This window comes from Cotesia glomerata, linkage group LG6 (assembly GCF_020080835.1).
Source record: "Cotesia glomerata isolate CgM1 linkage group LG6, MPM_Cglom_v2.3, whole genome shotgun sequence".
NCBI lineage: Eukaryota > Metazoa > Arthropoda > Insecta > Hymenoptera > Braconidae > Cotesia > Cotesia glomerata.
In genome coordinates this window covers 20,248,589-20,263,973 of record NC_058163.1, presented here as the reverse complement: position 1 = coordinate 20,263,973, position 15,385 = coordinate 20,248,589, and the positions used below count along the sequence as shown (strand labels likewise).

General features: G+C 32.0%; 1 protein-coding gene and 1 long non-coding RNA gene across 12 annotated transcripts in view; one reads left to right on the top strand and one right to left on the bottom strand.

Moving 5' to 3' along the window:
- LOC123267371 (serine/threonine-protein phosphatase 4 regulatory subunit 1-like) overlaps positions 1–15,385 on the bottom strand; it is a 96,485-nt gene that overhangs the window by 48,828 nt on the left and 32,272 nt on the right. Inside the window, exon 1 of one of the 5 annotated variants that reach the window (XM_044731956.1) lies at positions 5,512–6,023. The exons of the other annotated variants lie outside the window; for them this stretch is intronic. The gene's annotated coding sequence lies outside the window, so the exon portion shown is untranslated. Of the gene's footprint in view, positions 1–5,511; positions 6,024–15,385 lie in introns of those variants that run through there. 5 annotated transcript variants of the gene reach the window in all.
- On the top strand, positions 10,295–14,363 carry LOC123267375. 7 transcript variants are annotated; one of them, XR_006510016.1, is made up of 5 exons: positions 10,295–10,685; positions 11,133–12,468; positions 12,572–12,816; positions 12,906–13,096; positions 13,380–13,503. It is a non-coding gene; the product is annotated as an uncharacterized LOC123267375 (long non-coding RNA). The 7 variants fall into 7 exon arrangements; XR_006510015.1 differs by lacking the exon at positions 10,295–10,685 and adding an exon at positions 10,981–11,033; XR_006510020.1 differs by lacking the exon at positions 10,295–10,685 and adding an exon at positions 13,723–14,363 and having other exon boundaries at positions 11,060–12,468; positions 13,380–13,628.

The window sequence follows — 15,385 nt, the reverse complement described above, 5'->3', positions numbered from 1 at the left end:
TAAGTTTAATAAAAAATGAAAAAATTATTGTTTTGTAAAAATAATCGTAGGATGCATAAAAATATCTTAAAAGTTCCTTACATTTTTTTTTTACAAAAATAAATTTTTATTTTTAATTATTATTCTTTTTTTGAACTTATTTTTGTATAGTTTGTAATTAAGGCGTGTTTTTTTAGTTGTAAAAGTTCGTTTTTATTTTCAAATTGTTCTATATAATATCAATTCAATTATAATATTCAATATAATTATTGGTGTTATGTTTAACTATTAAATCAACTAAAATTGAATCTAAAATTTTAAACTTAGATTTAAAAATTATTCAAAGATCACTTGATTTTTTTTTTTCGACAATTTTATTAAAAAAAAAGTAATAAATTCACACACTGTTGAATTATCCTGATTGTTGAATTGAATAGACCTAGACCTCAATCACCTGAATGTCACCTAGCTGTTTGTTCACACGCGACTCGATGAAATTTTACAAAACAACAATAATAAAAAGAATAAACAATAAATAAAAAAAGGTCGAGTATAAATAAATAAAAAAGTTATTAGTGGATAGTTCCTCCCACCTTGAGCCCGCGAGTTAAAATTTCGGGCGGTCCAGTGGTTGTACAGCGTATGGACTTTCCATCTCCTACTCCCGACGGGTTGAAGAATGTCGAGCTGGTGGGAATGGTGCGGGTGCCGAGTACGAGGACGCTTCAGTGAAGAACGAGAATAAGAAGTGGAGAAGCAGCGAGAAACCCAAGATGAAGAGGAAGAATATCCGCGGTGTAGAAACCGAGGGTGGAGCGACGAGTATCGGGTCTTCTTTCTCGGGCTGGGATAAACCAAGATCTCTGTTATGTGTGTGAATGTGTGAATGTCTGTATTGTGTGTATGTGTGTCTTGAGAAGGGACGAGAGTGTGTGCTGCTGGCGGTGCTGCCGAAGAGCAGAAGAGTCGCGAGAGTACTTGGCGTGGGAACCCAGGAAAATGTTTCCCGCATACTCTCGAGTGCTCCTCGCCTCATCCCGCCCGAGAGTAGTATAGAGCCGAGATGTCTCTTCTACTACGACCTCCCTCGATCACGCGGGCATTCGAGGGACCCTTTTCCGTCCTATCCATTAAAAGCGTTATCTCAAAGCGGTTTATTTTGTTTAAACATTTTTATATATTGGCTTTTTTTTGACTCACCCGACACCTTGACGATTTAATTATCCTTAAATAATCTCCGACTTACCTGCAACATAAAAAGTAAATAAGTTAATAAAATATAATAAAAAATGGTTTCTTTTCTTGAAGAATTTATAAAGGTGTTGATAAAAAAATTTTTTAAATTCTAAATTTAATTTAAAAAATACGGAAAAATTGTTGGGTATTTTAATCGTAGGAAATTTAATTTTCTACAAAAATGTCTTTTATCAATTTTACCGTAATTCTTATCTTCCAGTTGGAATTTCATTTCTGTTTTAAAATTATTTTGGAGCAAAATTATTGCACCGTGAAATCTTAATTGAAATTTTGAGTCAAACATAAGAGATTACGAAAAATTGTAAGATCTTTTTTGTAAAAAATTAAACGTTCTACACGAAAATTTCTTATCAATTTTACCGTATCGCTTGTTCTTTAGCCAGAATTTAAATTTGCTTTAAAAAATTATTGGGGAATACCCGTGAAGGAAAATAGTTTTTTTTTTTATAAAAAATCGAAAAATAATTATAATGATTGCACTTAAAAAATCTCAAAATATCAAATTATCATAAAAAAAATTATTTTTTTTTTTTTATAATATTGAGGACAAAATTAATGAGTAAATAATTGTTACGAAAGAATTTCCGGTATTTTAGATTTTTTTGTTTGAATTTCTTTAATGAGATAAAGATAACGATTGCTGATAGTGTAAGTCCTCGAAAATTATCTACGTTTTAAAATTTTTTTCCTCTTCCGTTAGTTTATCTTTTTCTCAACAAAATTATATTCTATGTACAAAGATATAGATATATATTATTGTTATTTAAAGTCGGGCAAACGCGAGGGTGGGAAAAATGTCTTTGGCGCCTGGGAAAAGAAGAGATAAAGACGGATGGGGATGAGAAGTTGAAGCTTGGTAGAAAGGAGGGGGTGGAGGACAGCGGACACATGAAAGCAAAAAAATATCAGGGAGAAGGTAGACGACCTTCCAGGAACCCTTGTAAACTTGGACACAATTCTCAATTCTCTCTTTCTCTCGTTTTCTTATTCTTATCCTCCTTTTCCTTTTCCTTTTTAGTTTTTGTTTTGTAAGAGTACCCACTGTCCCACAGGAGTTCTCGCATTCCTCAGAACTCAAAAGTTTTAAATTCAAATGGAAAAACTTTTTTTCCTTAATCCTCATTAAATATTTAATCCCGAGTTTTCTTTAAAATTTTATTTAACCTGAAACAAAACTCTGCGCTTTATATCTGATTAATTAATATAAATGTCAATATTGAGTTATAAATAGTTTTAGTTTTATTTAATAAAATAAAATTAAATTGACTATAATAAAATAAAGTCAAGTATTATTGAGAAATTAAATTAAAATGATTGTACTTTACGTAGATTTGCGTAATTTCCGAGTGAATAACCCCTTGGACACACCTACCTCGAGGCTAAATGAAATTTAATTTTGTCGGGCAATTTTAAGCCCAAATCAATCTCCCTCCCCCAGGCGAATGCCGCCAATGTCATTACTATCAATAGAACCAAACGTGCAGTACATGGTCTGTATAGTCTAGAGTAGAAAAGCACCTACGACCTACGAGACATATCCTCAGGCAATGTTCGCACTCTACCCCTTTAACGCTCTTTCTGTCGCAACTCGAGTCTCGAGTGCTCGCTAACCGAGTTAAGGGTTGATTTACCGGATCTCATTGACTCTCAACAACATTTCGTCCTCGGTGATTACACTTTTTAAAATTTAATTCACCGTTAGATATACATAAATCCACTGTTTATAATTATAATTATTCTTAGTTGTGAGGGTAATCGCTATTGGAATTAATTTGCTTAATTTTCAGCTGAAGAATATACATGAACTTAGAATTTAAGATTATTTATTTTTAGGGTGGTTAGGTTATTTTAACACCCGGGATTATCGATAAGATAAGAAGATAATTGGATTTAGAAAAGGATAAACCGAATGGAAGGCTGTTATTAAGTGTAAGAGGGATCAATAGATCTAATGAAAGAGAATATTGTGAAGACGATCGGTGCGTTGATAGTATTTCTGCTACAGGATCCGCCATTGATACGCTTTAGTTTTAAAATCGCTTATTTATTTAGTTTTTTATTTTTTTTTGAAATTTTTCAATTTGTTGATATGGATTTTAGCCATTCATTTTTTTGACGTGGTGATAAAACTTTTTTTTTAAGAGCGGTTGATAGTTGATTTTCAAACGTGTTTTTCTCATGTATGTGATAAAATTTAGAAAAAAAAAACGCTTCACTCTTCGATAGATAATTAAATTATCTATCGAAGAGCGAAGCGCTTTTTTGGGAAATTTTCATTTATTTATGCATAAAATGTGTTTTAAGATTCCATAAGTTGTACAAGTATGACAGAGATACTTTCGTTTGTCCAATAGAGGGCGAGAGAGAGAAAAAATGTAAACTCTTCTTAATTTTGAAAAAAAATATTTTTAGATTTAAAATAAAATGAAGAAATATTTATTTATTTTTTTTTTTTTTTAAAGATTCTGATTTAATTATTAAATGGATTATTTTGATGTAATTTAAAAAAAAAATAGTAAATTTTTGTTTTTGCTCTCCGGGCGGAAAGTGGTAACTTTCGTCCCGCTGCGCTAAACAAAGTTGCCGCTTTCCGCCTTCGTCGGACAAAAAAATAGTATACACTCCACGGGAAGTAAATAAGAAAGCCTCAGATCACATGTTTGTTGACCTCGGCTTTGCCTCGGACAACAATTACATGTGATCTGAGACATTTCTTACTTTACTTCCCTAGGTGTGTAATATACTATAAACAAATTTGAAATTTAAATTCACAGATTTTTTTTCTATTTAAATTTAATTAACTGTAATGACTATTTGTATTTTTTAAAAAATTTAGTTTTTTAGAAAAATAATAAAAAAAAAAATGTTTAAACTTTTTGATTAAATTTTTTAAATTAACAAAAATTATAATAAGTCTTTGAAAGAAAAAAAAATTATTTTTCAATTTAAAGTCAGCAATTTTAGAAACTCCAATCAAAAAAATAAAATCAAACTCAAACAGTTGGTTTGTTTGCAAAAATAAATAGACATATCTTTTCCCAAGCGATACTTGAGGGTCAACGATTGCGTTTAAATTTGCATCGACGACCGGATGTTTACAATCTGCCACTTGACGTTACTATACAGCTACTCAGTCGTCACGTTCGGTTGTCACCGCGGGGGCGCTTTAACTCGTCAATCCCTTTAATTCGCAACAAGCGTCCACAGAGCCATATCTCGTCCCGCGCAAACTAAAAAACTCCTTACTAAAAAAAGCACAAATAATAATTTTAATTTCGTTTTAATTCAACTTTTAATTAAATGCCGATTAACAAAGTTCTTTCAAGAATTGAATTAATGTCAAACTCATCTCATCTCTTCTCAACTTCAAGATCTTTTTCTTTCATTTAATTTCCATCTCGCCAATTATTAATTAGCCCAATATCTAGTTTTACTTTATCAGTTTCAACAAAAAACTTTAAGCTTTCGTTACTTTAAATTTAAACCTAAAAAATCACAATAATAATTAAAATTATTAATTGTAAAAGTAAAAATAAAAAAAAATGTAAATTTTTCCAATAGCGTTTATCATCAATCTCTATTAAAGTTTCCGACAAGGATCGCAAGTTGCCAGCGGGGGTGGTGCTGTCGATGCTGAGTATCGAGAGTTGACTCTTGATTTTCACCCCATCAGAATCCCAGTAAAGCTTGCGCGTCTCTCATCTTTCGTGCATCTATAGCACGCCCTTTTGCATTTGGCGCTTATGTGCTTGTTAATGACATTACCATTCCTCAGCTCAGTATGTATGTTGTACTATATAACTATATGGATAATATACATAAATCTATAACGTATCAACTAGTACATTTACACCCATATAGATATGCACAGACATACATAGATAAATGTACACATTGATAACTATCATCGATATATGTACTCTTGGTGGTATAGTGTGTAAAGTGTAAACGCAACACGCATACCCACTAACAACTTCCTAAGTCTGGTGCTGGTTCTGCTATCGAAATTGGACTCGTGACTATCTAGTTTGGCGCCGGCGGTTAATCAAATTAACATCCCACGTCGCCGATGGACTTGAATATTTTCCGATCTTCTAAATCAGTTACTTATCATTATTATTATTATTATTATTATTATTATTATTATTATTATTATTATTATTATTATTAAACAATCTGCCGACAACGAAAGTACTCAACAAATAAATAAATTAGTTAGTTAGTATAAATAAATAAATAAATAAAATTTGAATAATAATAAAAATAATTTCTTACCATTAGCTTCTCGATTTTGTTAATCGAAAACCCGTCATTCCAGTCTCCATTTTGAGAATCTCGCGGGCGTGGCGTCATGGGAAACCCGTAAAAATACCACATGGTCAATTTCTTACTTCTTACTCAGTATAATGATAAAATATCGTCGCTGTTACTCTTATTCCTCTTACTGTAACTCTTGTTCTCTTCTACTCGACTCAGCTCGTAAAAAAATATTCTCGACAATCACGATATCACACAGTTTTATCAGCACAATTAAGCTGCTATTCGGTATACAAAAGAGATTATTTAAACGTTAAAATGTCTAGAGTTTTATCCGTTGAATTTTAGTACAAGATATTTATCTTGTGGCAAAAGAACAAAAAAACACGTGGAATTCTGGTGATTCAGGTGTACAATCGTAAATTTAAGGCGGGTTCACGTGCTCTATTTTTTACGAGCGTGTAAGATCGCGAGCACTCGCTTTTTTAAACTAAAATAAATAAATTATTATTATTATTATTATTATTATGAATTTATTATTTAATTTAAATATTTCGTGCATTTGTTTAAATCTGTTGATAAATAATAATCACCTGGGCATCGTGTCCGGTCACTTTCACTCAAACAGTACATTATATATTATATTATATATTATACATATATAATTTTTTCAAATACATGTAATTTATGTACATAGTTGTGGATATGAAGAAATAACTGTTTTAAATATTTAAGTATCATTACTCGATTATAATAGCAGTAGGGGAGTAATGAGGAGCGAGACGTGGGGCATTTCTTATCGACAGTCTCGTTACATAAGTTATAATGTACATACATCAGTACAGTACTGCTCACACAAAGAGTTGAGGATAGGAACACGGTCTTAAGTCACGACACAATACGTCAATTTTTTTCCTCTACTTCCCACGTTGTGTGATAACGCGTAACGTACAAACGCATGCATGGCACTGTATGATACTAAATTACATTTCAAAATGACCTCGTCTTTAATCGGCTGGCATTAAATCCAACAATTTCATCATTTCCTATCAAACAATCATCATCATCATCATCATACATCTGAAACATTTAAAACTTATCAATAACAGAAAAATACCAGAACCAAAAACTTGACAGTTTTAACTGAAATTACTTGTGTAGCTAGGAGAGTGTGCGCACAGAGAGGCGGGAAATCCATCAGTTACCTCTCACACACATGACACACATCCAAACGTACTCTTTTTTTTCTAACTAACTACGCAACGGGCGAAACTGCGCAGCAGTCTGCGGTTGCTGATATTTTACAAAACCAGTCCTTAGCTCCTTTTATTTATTCGTTGCAGATTTTTTTCCTCCTCATTATTATTAAGCCAATAATAATAATAATAATAATAATTTAACTAATTAATATCACTTCACAGAAGTCCATTCAGTCCACATGATTTTTTTTTGTCATTCTCCGCACTTTGCACTCGGAGAACATAATTATAAAAAACAAACAAAAGTTATTAAATAAATGCTAAAAAACATCAGTCACTAAAATGGCTGCTTCTATGCCTATTTGATCCCAGTAGATTTATCAGCCGGTCTCAAATTCAAATAAATTTCCAACAAAAAAATTTTTCGTTTAAATAATCTCATTCAACATTTTTTCTTCTTTTTGCAAATCTATCTTTTTATCTTTTTCTTCTTCAATAACAATCACTCTTACAACTATAAAATAGTGCGCATCATGTTCTTGTTAATGATAAAATGATAGAGCTTACGATTCGCAATGAGAGGGTTAAAAAATACTTTGACAAGTAACGAGGATCGCGGTCCGCGTGGGACTGCGCGCGCCTTCTCTGTAGACGCTCTACCGGGACGCCACGGTTGGAACTAAGCGCCACCATACGGTTGTAATTTCATTTAAATTATATATGTGATATGTCGTATGGCATACATTTATAAATTTATAGAAATATATGTATATAAAAGGTACGTATGAGCTGTTAAATAGTATTGCATATATATGTGCTGGATTATATGTTGGATTGGTTTAGGTTGGGGATTTTTCGACAAAATAAAACTAATACTACTGAAGAGAGAAGACTAGTAGTATCATCATTGTACATATATGTCATATGTGTATTGAAATAAATAGGGAGAGGAAGTGAGATAGAAGAGGAAGAGACAAGTAAAGAGAGATGAAGAAACCTCAACTCAACTCAACTTAACTCGTACGCGATGTACGACATACAACGTTTGCGTATTATGAGAAGTGAATGGAAAAGAAAGAGAAAGGCTAAAAGGTTATGGTGGAGGCCAAGTGCGTCTGTCGTCACGTCCGGTTGTCATCGCGATTCCAGGAATCTTTATTTTATATTTTATTATTATAAACAAAAAAACAATCCTTTTTTGTAAGTATTTTTTGTTAAGTATTGAGAATAAACCTAATGTATGTTGATTTTTTTAACTCGGAGATTAAATGATGACTGGTGACTTGTGTGGTCATGTATAAAGAATCAAGATGTCACGTCAACATGTTCGAGGTTATGGAAAAAAAATAAAAATCAATAGCAAAGAAGGACGATCATTTAATATTATGACGTACTTGCGATTGTGACGTAGAAGATAATAATAATTGCATTTACAGTCGTATATCAGGTGTTTGATTGTTTGCTGACTAGTTTTTAAGTACAAGTAATTGTTATTGTTGGTTATTGATAGTTGATAGCGAGTATTACGTAGATCGTGCGTCAGAGCTAGAATTAAGGATATTTGCGGTAAGATGATTAGATACCGGTATTATTTATTTATATAAAGTGCAATTTTTATTTATATTAGACGTGGATAAAGTTTTGGATTGGCGTAACGGTTATTTCCTACACGTCTTTTTGTTCATTCGTTCTTGGTTTAGTTCTTTGCTCTCTATCTCTGGTCTCTCACTTCTGCTGGTGCTTATTCGCTCGCTCTATGTACTCGGTACGATTTAAATAGCCTGCGATCTGAATTCCGTCACGTTACCGAGTTAGAGCGTTAGCGTTGGCGTCGGCTGTATCTACGCCGACAAACTATCATTGCATACCATTAGGTCAAAGGTCCTAGGATTCAGCAAATAGCTGGATTCCTATATGTATCTTATATGATATTGGCAGTTTGTTGAGGCATTAATTATTTTGTAACAAGTATATTACTGTTGGAATGTATTAAATTATATTACATTACATTATATTATGTTATATTATATTATGTATATAGGAATTGAAGATAGAGATTGAGGATTGAGGATAATTTTAATAATTATTATAATTTCAAAGATCCCAAGAATAGTTTTCATTTTTATGATTGAGAATCACTTCCGCGTTGACGCACGCTTGGATAAGGTCATCAGGTCTCAGGGATTTGTCAGAAAATCACTCATCATTCGCGCACATATGAATCATATATGCGTTATATATGTTGTATGTGTTTATTTAATATGATTTTACGTGAGAAACATATGTAAATTTAATAGTGCTTTTGATAGTAATACAATCGTTCAATTTAATGATTTGATGCATAATATCAAATATTATATGCTTTTTATAATTTTTTATCGTTGTTATTTCGTTTTAGATATTTTTTTTATTTAATTTATATCGTCAAAGCTATATATATATATACTTATATATATTTGATGACGCAGGCGTTCATCAATAACTCTTATCGCTCTCATGTTTTCCGGCGCATGAGAAAGAAATAAAAAGAAATAAGTTAATTGCTCTTTTTTTTAAGCTCTGGAATTCCCTAAATTAATTTTTGTTATTTGAAATATGGATATAATATGTTAGTATAAAAATAGTTAAAAATTTTTTTTGAGATTATTGCAACAATTACATAAGAAATAAACCTCTAGGTTTAGTGTTTCTTCTTTTAAAATTGAAGATTTAGTTAAAAAATCTAAAATTATCAGCAAAATACTCTTGTGAGATTGCTATTAATGAATTTTTGGGGCTCAGAGAGTAAAGTTAAATGTGAATGAAGTATTACAAGATTTAAAAAAAAAGTAAGAATTGAATAGTAAATGGAAAGGAATGTTAAAAAAGTGAGTAGAATGGATAGTGGATGTTGATGATTGACCTCGCGGCGCAGCTATACGGTTCACGGCTCAGGTCGCGGCCATTTTGAAGATAACGAATTCATTCACAAGCTAACCGCGAGTTATAGTGTCTGATTCAATGTGTTGCACCACGTGTTGACCTCCTGATTTTATTAAAATTACCAAGTAATATTTATCATATCACTATATTATTTATCATTAAATTATTATGGTAAAATATTTAGAGTAAATAAATAACCTAGATACCTTATGTGTTTACAGAGACAATGTGTGATTGAAAAATTACCTGGTTGACTACAGCAGTCAGTGGGTCAGAAATGACCTCAAAAATAATAAGAAGGCCAGTAAAAATAGAGGGAGAGTTAAATGTGTGAGTTGTCCCAATTCACACGTGACGAATACGCGACGTGGGTGTCATATGGCTGGAGATTGTAGGGGGAAAAAAATTGGAGTAAAAGAGAGCAAGAAAGATTGTTAAGAGCGGTTGATAGTTGATTTTCAAACGAGTTTTGCTCATGAATAAGATAAAATTTTGAAAAAAACGCTTCGCTCTTCGATAGATAATTAAATTATCTATCGAAGAGCGAAGCGCTTTTTTAGAAAATTTTCATTTATTTATGCATAAAATGCGTTTTAAGATTCCATAAGTTGTACAAGTATGACAGAGATACTTTCGTTTGTCTAATAGAGGGCGAGAGAGAGAAAAAATGTAAACCCTTCTTAAAAGAGACAAGGGAGTGACAAGATGGTGATGGTGAAGGAACCAGTGGCGATCAAGGAGAAAGAGACAAACTCAAATTATGAGGAGGAAAGTGTGTAACAAGAAGTAGAGGGTTAAGTGGGAGGAAATTTGTAGTGGTGACGGGTCGATGCTTCTTGAATGACGCAGTCGCCTACGCATACTGACGCACGCACCCAATGTGTTATGTTGCTCTGTATCAAGAGCCCCCTCGAATTACCTGTACTACTGTACTCTGTACTCTGATGTCTAACCTGTAGGGTACTTTATCCCCGAGCTCTATGTAATTGCGTACCTAGGACATCACTTGATATTTTACGATATCAAGCCCAAGTGGACAGACGAGGACCATATAATCATCATTTTTGTTTGGTATTTTGACTTACCTAAAACAAAAAAAATATTTAAAAAATTAGTCATTTCATTTCTCAATATTTATTTTATGACATTAAAGTTAGCAGTCACTTAAAAATTTTTTAATTTTATTTAACAAAAAAATTTGCCCCAAAAAATCATTTTAAAAAAATTGCATTTTTTATTTTTTAAAATTTCTACATGTCAATATTTTTTTATAATTTTTTTTTGCCATAATTTATTTGCTATAGAATTTTAAAAATTATTAAATATATGCTAAATTAATTTTCATTTTATTTTTGGCTTATAATCAACGTAATTAATTTTCGAGTTTAATGACTATTTTATTTTTAAACTGATATAAAAGTAATATTTTTAATGAGGGATATTTTTAAATAGTTTATCACTTTTTTATTTGATTAAATTCTAAAATTAATAATTAAAAAAAAATTTTAATTTTTATAGAGATCTTATTATTGAACCATCCTAATGGTTGTAAACATGAAAGATTGGATTTATTACCAAAAACGGGATGTGTGTCTGATATCCTTAATAATTAAAAAGTAGAGGGAGGAAGCGATAAAACGAATACGACGATAGGATTAAAAAAGTATTTCACTACTTGCTCATCCATGCCATAAATAAATATGATTCAACCGGATGGAAGTAGAATAAAAGTATAAGCACAAGCATAAGTATAATAAACGCGTATAAAGTAAAATAAAGTATTTAATAGGTAAGAAGAGATGTATGATGTACGATGAGCAGTGTGTACAAAAATACATGTAGTCTAAAATGGTTTTGCAGTACCGGTGTGTAAGCACCTGGACCACCTATTTGGAAAATTCATCATGTTTATACCTGTAACCCGCATCTGCCTGTCACTCCCTCTCGATTCTTCTGTCGCGTGCTCATTTTTTTTTTTTTTACTTTATTTTATACTTCTCATCTCCCCTCATACTCTGATGCTAAAATCCCGTCTCCAGTCTACAGTCTACAGGAATTACAGCCACACACTCAAGCAATACAACACACACCCTGATACAAAGACAAGAAAATAATGAACTCTGTATAAATTGCCGTCCGAAAAACGAGCTAGCGTTTTGGATGACGGTATTATTTATCTTATATACCGGTTGTTAAATTCAACAAATGGATTTGTTGTGATGATTATTTTTATTTTATTATATTCATTCGATACGTTTTTTTACAGCAGCAGCAGGAGCGAGACCAGGTTGTCCAATTGGCCAAACCAGGCTCGAAAGAAATCCAAGACCAAGACCAAGATCCAGACCAAGAAGAAGAAGAAGAAGAAGAAGAAGAAGAAGAAGAAGTAAAGGTGGTACAGGAATAGTATAGACTTGTGGATAAAGTATACAAGCAATTCTCGAAAGAGCGAGGGAGGAGTAAAGAGGGAGAGTCTTAAGCAGGGGGCAGCAGGTGATGCGCCAGGTGGAATACGACGGCGCGTGCGCTGCCCCCCGCCTTCCGGTCACGTGTCCTCACCCTCAACCTCCCCTACAACTGAGCACACACGCTCCTCAAGTCCTTGCACACCTAATAACTCCTTACTCATTCCTTCTTTTCTTATTCAATCTTTTTTTCAAGCTTTTTTTATTATTATACATCCTTATTATTTAGTTTATTTTTCAGCGTATCACAGCTTTCATTTTAGGGGTCTCGTGCCAAGTCCGTCAACCTTACGACACTGACAGATGCACACCAGAAACCAGAGACCAGAGTCCAAGTTCAGAAACTCTTCAGGAGCCCTTTCCCAACAGCTAAACAGTAACAGGGCCCGGTGTGTTGATTACAACCTTTATTTTTATTATGTTTTTTCTTACCGCCGCTTCTTAATCGCTCTTTTTTTTTTTTTATATTTTATTTTCATTTTTATTTTTTAGTGTACACGTTTTGCTGCTGCTGCTGCCTCTGGTGCCTTCCTTTCCTTCCGTTCATACACTTCTTCAGCGGCTTCACTATCGAGAGCCAGACAGGAAGCTCGATAACCATCGACCCGTCGGGGTTGCTTGAGATTTTTTTGTTCACCGTTATTTATTTCAACTAAAAAATTATCTCGGACTCTTATTATTATTTTATGAGCTATTAGTTATTAATATCGCTGCAATTTAAGCAGTTCAAAATTAAAGTATGTACCTTGTTACAGATTTTAAATAAGTTTTTCTCAGTTAAATTGAATATTATTAAATAATAATGCATTGACCTCATTTTTTTTAGCTTAGCTTGCGTCTAGATGAAGAAAGACCTCCGCTAAACTAAGAAGGCTGTATTATGACGATAAACGACTACTAGAATGCTAAGTTCACTTTTATATTATATATTATGACGATATCGGAAGTTTATTCTACGAACTAACGACAAATATGCGAGGAATTATAAAAATTGGAGAGTTCACATATGTATGCCTTGTAAGCATTCATTTTAAATGATAACAATCAGCTAAACAAGCTTAAAATATCATGTAACAAATTTTTTTACTGAAAAGTTAGTATTGTCTTTGATTTAAAAATTTTTTTTTCTAAACTTTTATTTACAATTGACTTTAAGTTCAATGATAAAATGTTTACGCTCAATTTTCTAGAATATAAATTTTGTTAATATTTAAAATAAAAAAATTTTAAATACATCTAATGATTTGCTATATAATTTTTTTGAAAAATAAATTTTAAAACTAATGAAATCACTTTTCAGATTATCAGACAAAATTGAAGTGCCTGGATGCTCAAGATATGTAAAAATTAATAATCAAGTGGACGAAATAAATTTCAACGACTCGCCGATTTTATTTTATTGAATAAACGTAATTGATGGTAAAGAGGGGAGTTAATATTTATTTACAATAAAGTACAATGCAAAATCACTTTATCGAGGAGCAGATGCGCTAGTCGACGAGTAGAGGTTGGCCCAGGCCAGGCCAGCGTGAGCCGAAGGCATTAAATTGTAAGCATGTGTATATATATTGTGCTCATACGTACAGTATCAATGTATTGAAAAGAAAAGTGATAGGGCTGCATTAATTTATATTTGGTAACAGAAACCGCAACAGATGCGAGTCACATTTGCTCTCTAGTTGGATTCCAGAATCGTGCATTTGATTCGAAGCATTGGCATTATTTATTTTCGGAATACACTGTGTTGGTATTATTTTTCTGTATAAATTTTAAATTGTTAAATGTTAAACAAACACCCAGCAAGTGAGTAATATAATACAATGTAATGTATTGCAATGTAATATAATGATATAATGCTTTGGATAAATAACATAAAGCAACCGGACAGCTGCATTTTGTGCATAATTTCGATCGGATCCGAGTGTGTGATGATCACGTCAACGATGATCGTGATCTTGGTTTACGGTACATACACGCGAGGGCTCATATTCACTGTACTACTATATACTATACGGACAGTAATTACATCAATGAATGTACATACTGAGTTGAGTACGTAATGAGTGTTGCTGTGTACCTTGTGGGCACGTGTTATGGTTGTAAGCAGTAATACTCCGGGTTTTATAACCCTGTCTGTAAGCAAGGTGCTTTACCAGTCAATTGATCAGATACTATACTTTTTATCAATGCTTGTTAAATTAACTTTTTATTGTATTTATGTAAATTTCAATTATTTACTTCACTTCTAGATTAAATTTATTATTATTTAATTAAAGAGATGAATTTACAAAATTTTGTGCATCATTTTGTGATTTAATGTATTTTTCGTTTTGCAGGTTTGTACTTGAAAAGAAGAAATTTTTTTGTTATTCACTCTATACGACAATTTTCAAAGAAAGTCGTAACCTAGAAGTTGTTTATTATTAGTAATATTATTTTATAAAAAATGTGTTTTTTTTTTTTTTTTAATCGAGAAATCTACTTCCATTTCGGCTGCCGAATGGTCTTTTTATCAATATTATTGTAATTATTATATTATAAATTATAATAATTAATATTACTTCAATATCAAATCAAATTTCTATCAAATTTTTTTAGTTATGTAAGAAATTAATTATTATAATGGATAATCTAATAATTAAAAAAAATGTGATATAAATTTAGTTTTATACATTATCATTTAACTAATAATTAATGTTTGGAATTTACTTGTATCACTTAATGTGTTTTACAAGGACCTAGAAGGTCATGCTCTCTTTATGCGTATGACTATCCTCTCTGCTCTCGTTTATGTATTACTTTCTGATCTCAGTCTTTTCCTACGTCCCAATATTTTTATCTATAGTCTCACGCAGTAGATCGCTTTGCGGCTGTGGCCGACTTAGATTTTTACCGTTCCCGCATTTGCATATAATATACCCCACCCTAGCACAGTGACTAGGAAAACCACAGAAAAACCTGGTCAAGGTACTGCCGGCTACCGATCAAAGTGCTGAGATTGCCGAAAAAAATAGCGTCTCAGAGGTTTGAATTGCTTGGTATTTGTTTAACATTTAACAATTCAAAATTTATACAGAAAAATAATACTAATACAGTGTATTCCGAAAATAAATAATGTCAATGCTGAACCCTCGGCTGTCGACTCGATATTCAGGCAGCTTAATCACTTAGACCACACGGCCAACGAGCAAACATCATTTAATTCAATTAAGCGATATATTTTTAAAATATTTTTTTAGATCTATAATCTCTACAAAAAAAAATATTATTTAATTTTAATTAAAAATTATATTTTAAAAATTTGTA